The sequence below is a fragment of the Mytilus californianus genome, unplaced genomic scaffold (genome assembly GCF_021869535.1).
Source record: "Mytilus californianus isolate M0D057914Y unplaced genomic scaffold, xbMytCali1.0.p SCAF_3, whole genome shotgun sequence".
Taxonomy (NCBI): domain Eukaryota; kingdom Metazoa; phylum Mollusca; class Bivalvia; order Mytilida; family Mytilidae; genus Mytilus; species Mytilus californianus.
The window spans coordinates 4,766,575-4,778,855 of NW_026262679.1; the positions used below are offsets into that span (position 1 = coordinate 4,766,575).

The window sequence follows — 12,281 nt, forward strand, 5'->3', positions numbered from 1 at the left end:
AACAATGGGATTTTATTTGTTAAAAAAAAGTGGTGATTTTCCAGTTTTCTGATAATAACTCAAAAGTGCTTTGAGCAATTTTCATGAAACTTTGGTGATCTGTTTATATATATTGACATAATTCCCTTTTGATTTAAAAAAAATTCTGATTTTATGTTTCTGAGTATTTGGGACTTTATTCATAAAAAGGGGGGATTTTCCAGTTTTCTGAAAATAACTCAAAAATGCTTTGAGCAATTTTCATGAAACTTTGGTGATCTGTTTATATATATTAACATAAGTTCCCTTTTGATTTTTGTCTTATTCATGTTTTGTGTCAAAGGTTCCACTATGTATGCATGTCTTTTTTTATTTTGGAGGAAGGGCTAATTGAGTAGTGCTCACTGTATTTCTAGGCGATCATATAAATTCATTTAAAGCATAAAGACAAGCTAAAAGGGCGACGGGCGTATCATGAGCTCATGGCACAGCTCTTTATTTGCCATGACATTGTCAGTTAGTGTTTGAATATCCCTTTAGTATCTTTCGCCTCTCTTTTACATATTCTTTTCCAAATATCATAATACCTGAGTTTTTCTTTTAATCTTCATCAAGTGGATTTTTAACCTGTTTTCTGAAGGAAAAATCTGCTCATTAAAATGATGAAGTATGGCATGGTGCTGCCAACAGCTTCCATGCAATAACTTATGAACCTTTCAACAAATGCTTTTCAAATTTTAATATGTTGTTAATGAAAACTGGAGATATTGTAACACGAACTAAAGCCAGTCAGAACTGAGCATCTGTTATCATAAAAGTCAGGCATCTCACTACTTCTTTCAACTTAGTATGATAAGATGCCACAAAAATGTAAGTATGGCCTACTCCATATACATCATCCATTAAGGTCCAACCTAAAAACTCAATTCTAATGTCAAAAATTAATTACAAGATATACCTGTACAAAAATAAGCAGATGTGGTATGGATTGTCTATGTGACAACTTTATACCAGATATATCATGTAAACACAAATTTTCACATATTCTTTTAATTTGTTCAAATTATTTAATTATTAGAACCATGGAAGTTTTATATTGACAGGAACTCCAAAGAAAAATTAGCACATTCCCATCCCACTGATTTCTTTAAGAAAATAAAAGGTTCCGACTCAGTTTGTCAAGTACGTGATAACTCCTTTGTGGGGTATCTGCGATGCTGCCTTCGCCTGTTCTGTTAACTGATGCTGGTCTTATCACACGATTTGGTATCGAGTGTCTTATCTACCTACCAATGTAAATAAACACGGAAACTCCCGTGGTTATTTGTGAATGTCCACATGAATAACGACACCTGTTTTGTTCAATAAATGAAGGCAAACGCTGAAAAGATCTAAAAAATCGGTCCATATTTAACAGAATGACATAAGAAAATTAATTGCATTCGGAAAGAGGGCAAGCTTATTTTTAGTTTTGTTTAATATGTTTTAATCATTGGAACTTGTAAATCTGGAAATATCCGATATTAAAAATTACATGTACCTAAAGTCGGGTGTTTGTGGAAAACAATGTGATGTGCGTGTAGTATGTAAGATGGCGAAGGATAAGTCAAATTTAAGTTAAAGGTTGTAAATTTTTATCGAATGTTACAAGAATATTAATGGTTTTCTCTATCGTTTCAGTGTAGAAAAATGTTATTAACGTATTTATCAAATATGTTTTAAAGACTAAAAAAAGGTTAATAATTACACGCACGTGATGACTTCTACATAACATTATCAGGTTACCTTTTATAATAATTCCAAAGTTATAAACAACCTTGAAAGCATTCAACCTAGTCCGAGATTACTCTGACGTCTGACAGATTTTTTTGATGAATGGCTTTAAATATTTCTGGATGCATTTAAAAGAACGATCACCATGATGGGCCCTAAGCAGTTTAGTATTTTTTTTTTCTTAAATTTTTATCATGGGAACCAAATTTGAATTTATTTATGGGTGTAAATGCTTAACAGTTCTTAAACATCTTACATCGTATTTATTGATTGTATCTTAAACTGAAATGTTTATGGCTTGTGAGTAGTTTTACTCTTCAGGTTTTTTTTTTGGTGAAAACAGTCGCGGGGATTTCGTTTCTTTCTTTTTATTTGTTTTTACGCAGCAAAACCCGTAAAAACTGACGTATTTGTCATTTAGTGACATGGTCAGTTGATGTTATTTCCTTGACAATTAAGTACACATCCGGTTATTTCGGTATGTTCCGTAATTACGATCAATCACGAGGTTCCAAAAATTTGATCGGAACCCATGCATCCATATGACATGTCGATTTAGTTAACAGATACTTAACGATTTTGCGGCATCGCACTATAAACGTTTGAAGTCCGCTTGTTGGAGTTCCTGTCAATATAATACTTCCATGTTAGAACAAAGAATTGAAGAACAAATTTTTTCTCAATGAATATAAAAATAAGATGGGGTATGATTGCCAATGAGACTAACTATCCACCAGAGTTCAAATGAAGTGAATGTAAGCAATTATAGGCAACCATATGGCCTTCAACAACGAGAAAAACCCATACCGTATAGTCAGCTAAAAAAGGCCCTGATATGAAAAATGCGTCATAAACAGTCTGAGAAACGCATGACCTTGTTCAGTGCCAAAGTATAAGTAAACAGTAACAACAGGATGTAGGATAATGAGTTCTCATAACTGTACATATATAGCAATATATATTTAGTCATGTTATAATTTAAAAAAAAAAAAAATCAACGTTAGTACCAATAAGAACAATATTTAAAGATGTTACTACTTTGTTAAACTGATAAACTTTAAGAATAAGTTTATCCAAAGGATCAATTAGTTTACACAGATCATATCTAAATTTAGGGGCTTTTTAAACAACATCATCATAAAAATTAGGATGTGATATTCTGTTTTTGACAAGAATTCTGCAGGTACAGCCAAACTTCCCAACCAACTCTTTGAATGTATGAAAGAATTTGGTAAAGGTTTTAATTAATTTGTGGTAACGCAGTCCCTGACTAAATAATTAATCAGTTATACATAAATTAATTGGAATCTAAAACGTGACTACAGACACAGGCATAGTGAACAAGTTGTGAAATATACACACCTTAAGAAGGGCTAAAGGAACATCACTGTCCATCAAGCGAAAATTACCAATGGGAACGAAAAATTGTCTCTTTTGTTGTAAATTTTTGTAAAGAGCATCCTGTATGAAACTAACAACTGCTTGAGTATCCATTCCAAAGATTGACAAATCTGTAATAAAATTATGCTGAGGGATGTAATATTTGTGGAATACACACCTCAAACTTTAATCCATTATAAATTCTGACTTCAGTTTCTGTAACTATGACAATACAGGAAATTATCTTGTTTTCTAAGTTACTGTTACAGCTGACATGGATTAATGAAAATATTTCAGTTTATAACTGATTTCAATATATTTATAGGACGATCACTTGAAGGTTATGATTTGTAATAGTGTTAGTTAAATAATGTCACTGTTACATAATACACAATCTAATTGTGATGGTTAATTTATACTCCAAAGAAAGTTCAATCTTGCTGAAGTTGTAAGTTATATAAAAATAAGAAGATGTGGTATAATTGCCAATGAAACAACTCTCCAACAGAGACCACATGACATAGAAATTAACATAGAAGTTATAGGTCACCATAACTTTTTTGTGGGTATTTCTTCTTAAAATTTGGTTTGTGATTGATGAGGATTTAAATAAATGGTTTAAAAAAACTGCACTATCTACAGAAATAGGTACCCTACATAAAATAATTCTTTCAATTAATGGTTTTAAATTAACCACATTATCCACAGAAATAGAGACCCTACATAAAATGATACTTCAACAGTAGTTGCTTAATAGAAAGCTGGGATGAGACGAGGGGAATAAAACAGGAAAATTGGTAAAAAAACCAGCTTTCAATGTATAGATTTATAGAAATAATGTGGTGTGTTAGATACAAAACATGAAATGAAAAATCACAGGGTTCTTCTAAGATGCATACAGTTGTCCTGGAGGCATGATTTTCTGTCTGGACCATATTAGAAACTCATGCGTCGGCTGGACATGTCCTGGTTAAAACAGCTTAGTCCTATCATCATCGATATTTAGCTGTTAAAAAGAGTCTGAAAATGCGCCTCTGAATTATTCCTAAACTTAGGTATTGGGAGTCCTTATTCTCTGATTTAGATTAAAAAAAGTTTTTATTTTTATTGGTTGAAATGATAGTAAGAAATATGCTAGTTTGTATTTCAGCAGTTTTATTGAAAGTCAATTTTCAGATGCCAATTAAAGCATAATGGCTTTTGAGAAAGCATGAAAACAGTCAATGCTAGATGCTAAGTGAACAATGTAGGCTTCTTAGAAGCTTTTAGTTTGATAGTAATTGTTTTATACTGTTTCCACGAGCTATAGATAATGAGTTTATATTTCCTGTGCAGATGCAGTTTGATTTGTTGTGTCAATTGATCATGAAAATCTTTGCTTTTAACATGGCAGGAAGAATTGGTTATTTTATTTATTGTTAATTCCGTTTTAGAAAAAACATTTTGGATTATTACATTGCCATATAAATAAATAATTATGATGGTAATATCTCTAAATGAAATACGTAAATTGGTTTAGTGATTGTGGCTAAGGAGGAAATGATTGCCTTTTTAGCATGCCTTTACACTGTTTCCCCTATCAGCTCTGCTTAATTATTTATATATGTTAGATTTATGATAGCGAAGAAGGCTTTTATTGAAAGATTGGAAACAAATATTCTTAACTACGGAAGCAGATAATCTTGTTAATCCTTTTTGGAAGAATAATTGGCTCTCTCATACACCATGCCAGAGAGTTCATGTATACTTTCACTATAAAACATATCAAGTCCTGTTAAATTTCATCATCTGGATGGATTCATTAATTATTGTCAGTTACATGTACCAATTTTCATGGGTTTTGTTAGTAGGGAAAACCCATTTATTTAAAAAAAAGTAGGCCAAATACAAATTTGTATAGATACTTGGATAGGAGCTCATTATAAAACCTGGAAATTGGTTCCCTTAAAATAGCAACATTTTCTCCAACTAAGAAAATTAATGCCAATGAACAAATTTTTATCAATGAATTACTAGTAACAGTTATTGGATTACTAGTAACAGTTATTGGAAGTCAAAAATAAAGCCAAACAAAATTTCTAGTTCAGTTTTATTTTAATTTGTTCTGCAATTGGACACTGTCTTATGATGTTATAATAGGACTTAAGAGAAGTGTTCACAAAGTTTTGGAAAGCGTATTTCTGTTTAATTAACAAAAAGCCATGTTATAAATGTAACATACACTGTATCATGCAGATTAATAGGTATCCTTTATGAGAAGCATTCTGTCTTTTTCATCTCATTACTGAATTGATAATTGGAAGATGTAAAAATGTTTGAACCATCTATCTCATAGAGAGGGATAATTGTTACTGCAGTTATATGCAACAAAAAGAAAACTTATACAACGACACCATTAATAATATAACAAAGCAGATTTACTCTGCATTAGCCCTGAAGCTAAATGCCTAATTTTAGAACCAGTTAAATTATCTTCTAAATATATGCTGACTGTTAGTGTCTTTACTGTTTTTTTTTGTTTTTTTTTGCCGTGTTGTGGCCCTTGAAAATAGGAAGTCGATGGAAATAACATTTTTCTGAACTTTTTTTCTGTAATACATGAAACAATTGATTATAACGTATGCAGGGCTCATTTTAGACACTTAATCGACTCATATAAATCTACTACCATTATCAAGTTATTTGTGGGAAAATAGTCTTGGTTATAGGAGTACAGGTCATGACCATTTGATGTAAAACCTACCATGTCAGACTAGATGATCATTCTTAACTGATATATCATTATAAAAAAACTTTCATTGTCAGAATGTACAGTGTATTGATAGTTTGAACATAAGTAACAGATTTTTTACACGCAATGGTTTTATTTAACAGTATGAAGGTGAAAGCCATTTGTTGTTCAGCAGAAGTTACTGCTCAATCACATGTCCAAACTATTGATGTTATTTAAGTACTTGAATCTAGAAAAAGACAATTTATCAATACAATGATGGCACAACTTGAGACAAAACCTATGTTTTATTAGACAGTTCTTATTGGAGTGGTAAATATGTCCCCTTTACTCAAGTGGTCTAGACATTTTGGTCAGTGAGATGTGCAAAAATGTCTACCATAGTAATGGACAGTCTAAACTTACTATACCATGCTAACTGAGACCTTGAAACTGATTGCACACTCCAGACATAGATATGTCTTTGCAATAGTAACAAAATCTTTAAAATCTGATCATACAATTTTGTATTTGGATAACACTTTATAATTCTGACAGTCAAAATATGGTAGAAATCTTTGATACATAATTTTTGTCGAGCCTGTGACTTTTGTCACAGAAAGCTCGACATAGGGATAGTGATCCGGCGGCGGCAGCGGCGGTGTTAGCTAACTTCTTAAAAGCTTTATATTTTAGAAGGTGGAAGATCTGGATTCTTCATACTTTGTATATGGATGCCTCATGTTACGAAGTTTCCGTCAGTCACATGTCCAAAGTCCTTGACCTCATTTTCATGGTTCAGTGACTACTTGAAAAAAAAGTTAAGATTTTTTGTAATGTTAAATTCTCTCTTATTATAAGTAATAGGATAACTATATTTGGTATGTGCGTACCTTGCGAGGTCCTCATGCCCGTCAGATAGTTTTCACTTGACCTCGACCTCATTTCATGGATCAGTGAACAAGGTTAAGTTTTGGTGGTCAAGTCCATATCTCAGATACTATAAGCAATAGGTCTAGTATATTCGGTGTATGGAAGGACTGTGAGGTGTACATGTCCAACTGGCAGGTGTCATCTGACCTTGACCTCATTTTCATGGTTCAGTGGTTATAGTTAAGTTTTTGTGTTTTGGTCTGTTTTTCTTAATCTGTATGCAATAGGTATACTATATTTGGTGTATGGAATGATTGTAAGGTGTACATGTCTAGCTGGCAGGTGACATCTGACCTTGACCTCATTTTCATGGTTCAGTGGTCAAAGTTAAGTTTTTGAGTTTTGGTCTTTTTTTCTAATACTGTATGCAATAGTTCAACTATATTTGGTGTATGGAAATATTTTATGATCTATATGTCAGTCACGCAGGTTTTATTTGACCTTGACCTCATTTTCAAGGTTCATTGCTCAGTGTTAAGTTTTTGTGTTTTGGTCTGTTTTTCTTAAACTATAAGCAATAGGTCAATAGATATAAGAAGATGTGGTATGAGTGCCAATGAGACAACTCTCCATCCAAGTCAAAATTTATAAAAGTAAACCATTATAGGTCACAGTACGGTCTTCAACACTAGGCTTGGCTCACACCGAACAGTAAGCTATAAAGGGCCCCAAAAAATTACTAGTGTAAAACCATTCAAACGGGAAAACCAACGGTCTAATCTATATAAAAAACGAGAATTTGTTGTATGGAAGAATTGTTAGCTGTACATGCCTGCCAAGCATTGTTCATCTGACCTTGACCTCATTTCATGGTTCATTGGTCAATGTTTAGTTTACTTGGTTAATGTTAAGTTTATGTGACAGTTGTAATAAAGCTTTATATTTAGGACTATCAACATGATATCAATGATTAGTAAAGAAGGCGAGACATTTCAGCGTGTGCACTCTTGTCATATTATTGTTCTTCTTGTACTTGTGTTTTTGTAATTTATTACATGTATATATATATATGGTATTTTAGTGTTGAGTGTTTTTGTAATCTATTACATGTATATATATATATGGTATTTTAGTGTTGAGTGTTTTTGTAATCTATTACATGTATATATATATATGGTATCTTAGTGTTGAGTGTTTTTGTAATCTCTTACATGTATATATATATATATATATATATATATATATATATATATATATATATGGTATCTTAGTGTTGAGTGTTTTTGTAATCTATTACATGTATATATATATGGTATTTTAGTGTTGAGTGTTTTTGTATTCTATTACATGTATATATATATATATGGTATTTTAGTGTTGAGTGTTTTTGTAATCTATTACATGTATATATATATATATATATATGGTATCTTAGTGTTGAGTGTTTTTGTAATCTATTACATGTATATATATATATATATATATATATATGGTATTTTAGTGTTGAGTGTTTTTGTAATCTATTACATGTATATATATATATATATATGGTATTTTAGTGTTGAGTGTTTTATATATTATTATAATAATATAATATATATATATATGGTATTTTAGTGTTGAGTGTTTTTTTCTGTACTGATTTCTTTGCATATCCTTTTTAGCTCACCTGGCCGAAAGGGCCAGTGTGAATTATTCTCATTATTTTGCGTTAATCATTCGTTAACTTTTTACAAAATCTTCTCCTCTGGGCCAAATGTAACCAAAGTTGGCCACAATTACCTTTGAGGTATCTAGTTTTAAATAAAATGCTCTATGGGGTGCAGCTTGATACGACCACAGAGGTTGAACCCTGAACAGTTGGGGCAAGTATGGATACAACATTCCTCATTGAAGCTTGACACAGCTCTGTATTTTGATTGTGATTAAATATTTGACACAGCATAGGTTTCTGACACAGAATGAATGTGGTCATAGAACTGAAAAAAATGAAATTGAACTTTTACCTATTACGGTCTAATATCCAAAATCTAAATACACGGTAAGATTCAGGATATCCAAATATATCAGGAATTTAATTGATTTATTTATTAATGAACAATATTAGCTAAGTTTTTAAAATGCTCCATAAAGGAATTTAGATTAAGCTGTAATTGGTATAGAACCTTTTATTAAATTAATTAATAATTTTTTGTTGTTTGAATATTGCTACAAGTGGAGTACAGATTGATGTGTATGGTAGTTTTAGGTTTATTTGTCATCAGGTAATGATAGAAGTTTTTAAACATGTTCTGACTTTTGGTGATAGGAAAGGGGAGGACATTCATTTTTCTTTACATTGTTATACTGTAAGGATTTAGAAATTGATATTGATAATTTAGCAATTTAAGGAATGAATGATGTAGTGGAAATGAAATGCAGAATAAAATTATATCTAAGTTAAAAGGATAATAGAATTATTATAAATGAAGATTTTTTTTTTTTTTTTGCAAAATAGGATAATACTTTGGGATGAAATTGGGCATGAATTGGTAATTGTGGTTTATGGGATTGTAATTCTAAGTGGTTGGGATGTTATTTTAATCAGATTTGTGAATTTGTGGTTAGAATTATTCTGAAAAGTTATATCAAAAGATTACATTAATGTTGTGTGTTTTAGAGTGGATTACCTTTAATTGTGGTTTGAGTAATTTCCGTTTGTACAGAAATGTCAATATATAGGAAATTGTTTTTAAGTATATGTTGGAAATGTCTAAATTGTTATTGAAGTGGATTGTTATATTGGAATGAAAATGCTGATAATTTGATAATTCCCTAGGGTGTAATGTTTTGACGCGTCTGTCCGTATATCCATCTTTCTGGGCATCAGGGCATCTATCAGTCTATCCGTTCATCAGTCCTGTTCTTGTCATCACAACTCCTCTGAAAACACACAACAGAATGACTAAGGCCCCTTTTTGGCCCAAAATTCTTAAAAGGTTAGGGCCATAAACCCCAAAATTAATACCAACCTTACTTTTGTGGTATGGAACCTCGTGTACAATTTCATAAAGATCCATAAACTGATACTCAAGTTATTGTCTCTGTAGTCTTGTTTTTGATTTCAATGAGCCTAGTCTATATATTTAATGGTTAATTATTAAATAAGGAATTTTGTTACCACAAATTAATTAAACCATTACTAAACTCTTTCATTGATACAAAGATTTGGTATTGAAGTTTGGCTGTACCTGATAAAACCTTATTTTTTTACCGTAATGTTATGGGTCCTGTAAGTTTAGATACAATTCATGTAAACTTATTGGTCCTTCGAAAATAAACTTGTTACTAAAGGTTATTGATTTAACAATGTAGGCAGATCTTTGAATAGTGTTATTTTGTCATGCTTTTTATAGCTTACTGTACGGAATGGGTTTTACTAAAGGCGGCACTGTAACCTAAAGTTGTTTACATCCTCTTCCTTTGGTCTCAGGTTGATAGTTAGTCTCATTGGCAATCATACCACATCTCCTTATTAGTTATTGTAATTGGCAATCATACCACATCTCCTTATATATTTTATTAGTTAGTCTCATTGGCAATCATACCACATCTCCTTATTAGTTACTCTCATTGGCAATCATACCACATCTCCTTATTAGTGAGTCTCATTGGCAATCATACCACATCTCCTTATTAGTTAGTCCCATTGGCAATCATACCACATCTCCTTATTAGTGAGTCTCATTGGCAATCATACCACATCTCCTTATTAGTTAGTCTCATTGGCAATCATACCACATCTCCTTATTAGTTAGTCTCATTGGCAATCATACCACATCTCCTCATTAGTGAGTCTCATTGGCAATCATACCACATCTCCTCATTAGTGAGTCTCATTGGCAATCATACCACATCTCCTTATTAGTTAGTCTCATTGGCAATCATACCACATCTCCTTATTAGTTAGTCTCAATAGCAATCATACCACATCTCCTTATTAGTCTCATTGGCAATCATACCACATTTCCTTATCAGTTAGTCTCATTGGCAATCATACCACATCTCCTTATGAGTTAGTCTCATTGGCAATCATACCACATCTCCTTATGAGTTAGTCTCATTGGCAATCATACCACATCTCCTTATTAGTCTCATTGGCAATCATACCACATCTCCTTATTAGTCTCATTGGCAATCATACCACATCTCCTTATTAGTTAGTCTCATTGGCAATCATACCACATCTCCTTATTAGTTAGTCTCATTGGCAATCATACCACATCTCCTTATGAGTTAGTCTCATTGGCAATCATACCACATCTCCTTATGAGTTAGTCTCATTGGCAATCATACCACATCTCCTTATTAGTCTCATTGGCAATCATACCACAACTCCTCATTAGTGAGTCTCATTGGCAATCATACCACATCTCCTTATGAGTTAGTCTCATTGGCAATCATACCACATCTCCTTATAAGTTATTTATATTGAGAACTATTATTCTAAATATTCTTTTTTATATTAGTTCAGAAGCTCTGAAAAATAGCATTTTGGTCTCTACTCGCCCATATTCATTTATAATACAGGTACAGGTACAGGTGTCTTTTGTATGTTGTGTTGTTACACTATTGTTTCAGATAAGGGTGAAGGTTTGGTACCATTAAAACATATAAACCCGCTGCAATTGTATGCACCTGTCCTAAGTCAGGAATCTGATGTTCAGTAGTTGCCGTTTGTTGATGTGGTTCATAAGTGTTTCTCGTTTCTCGTTTTTTTATATAGATTAGACCGTTGGTTTTCCTGTTTGAATGGTTTTACACTAGTAATTTTTGGGGCCCTTTATAGCTTGCTGTTTATTTTGAGCCAAGGCTCTGTGTTGAAGACCGTACTTTGACCTATAATGGTTTACTTTTATAAATTTTGACTTGGATGGAGAGTTGTCTCATTGGCACTCATACCACATCTTCTTATATCTACATATATAATCTGGACCACCATGGTTCACTCATTGTTTTTCGATGGTATTCATGTTGACCAAACTGAATCTTTCTTTGCAGTGTTTTTTATTAAATTATTTATTTTGTAAAAATATTTCCTTTCTCCATTTGAACTGTACACGTATACCTAACAACAAAATTATTTTCATTTACCTGTGTTTAAAGTAATTGCAAATGGCTGATATTTTTGTTCAATCATATTGTTTTTCTTAAATTGTTTAACATTTCACATCGGTATAACATGTTACTTTAATTATTCTTCCCTTAGTTTATTTATTTTGTATTCACATTGTATCATAGATCAAATTTATTTGTGTATGTTCACTGGTGTTAATATGTCTTTTGATTGAGTTAAGCCATTTCAATTGATATTTTATAGTGTGTCTTTCCACATACCACTCATAACACATCTTCTTATATCTATTTTATTTTAGTGTTATTTAATTTTGACAATTGTGTAATGACTTCCCTTTTCTTTGACTTATGATTTTCACAGCCTCTTGGTAAAATGTTTTGTTATCAAAATTATGTTAGCTGCTTTAGAGGATGTAGCATTGCACTGTTGTACATTTCATTTAAGTTGTAT

At 31.8% G+C, this 12,281-nt stretch overlaps 1 protein-coding gene across 5 annotated transcripts in view; it reads left to right on the top strand.

Annotated features, from left to right (window-relative positions):
- Positions 1-12,281, top strand: part of LOC127732893 (GON-4-like protein) — a 179,747-nt gene that overhangs the window by 89,632 nt on the left and 77,834 nt on the right. The gene's annotated exons all lie outside the window — the stretch shown is intronic.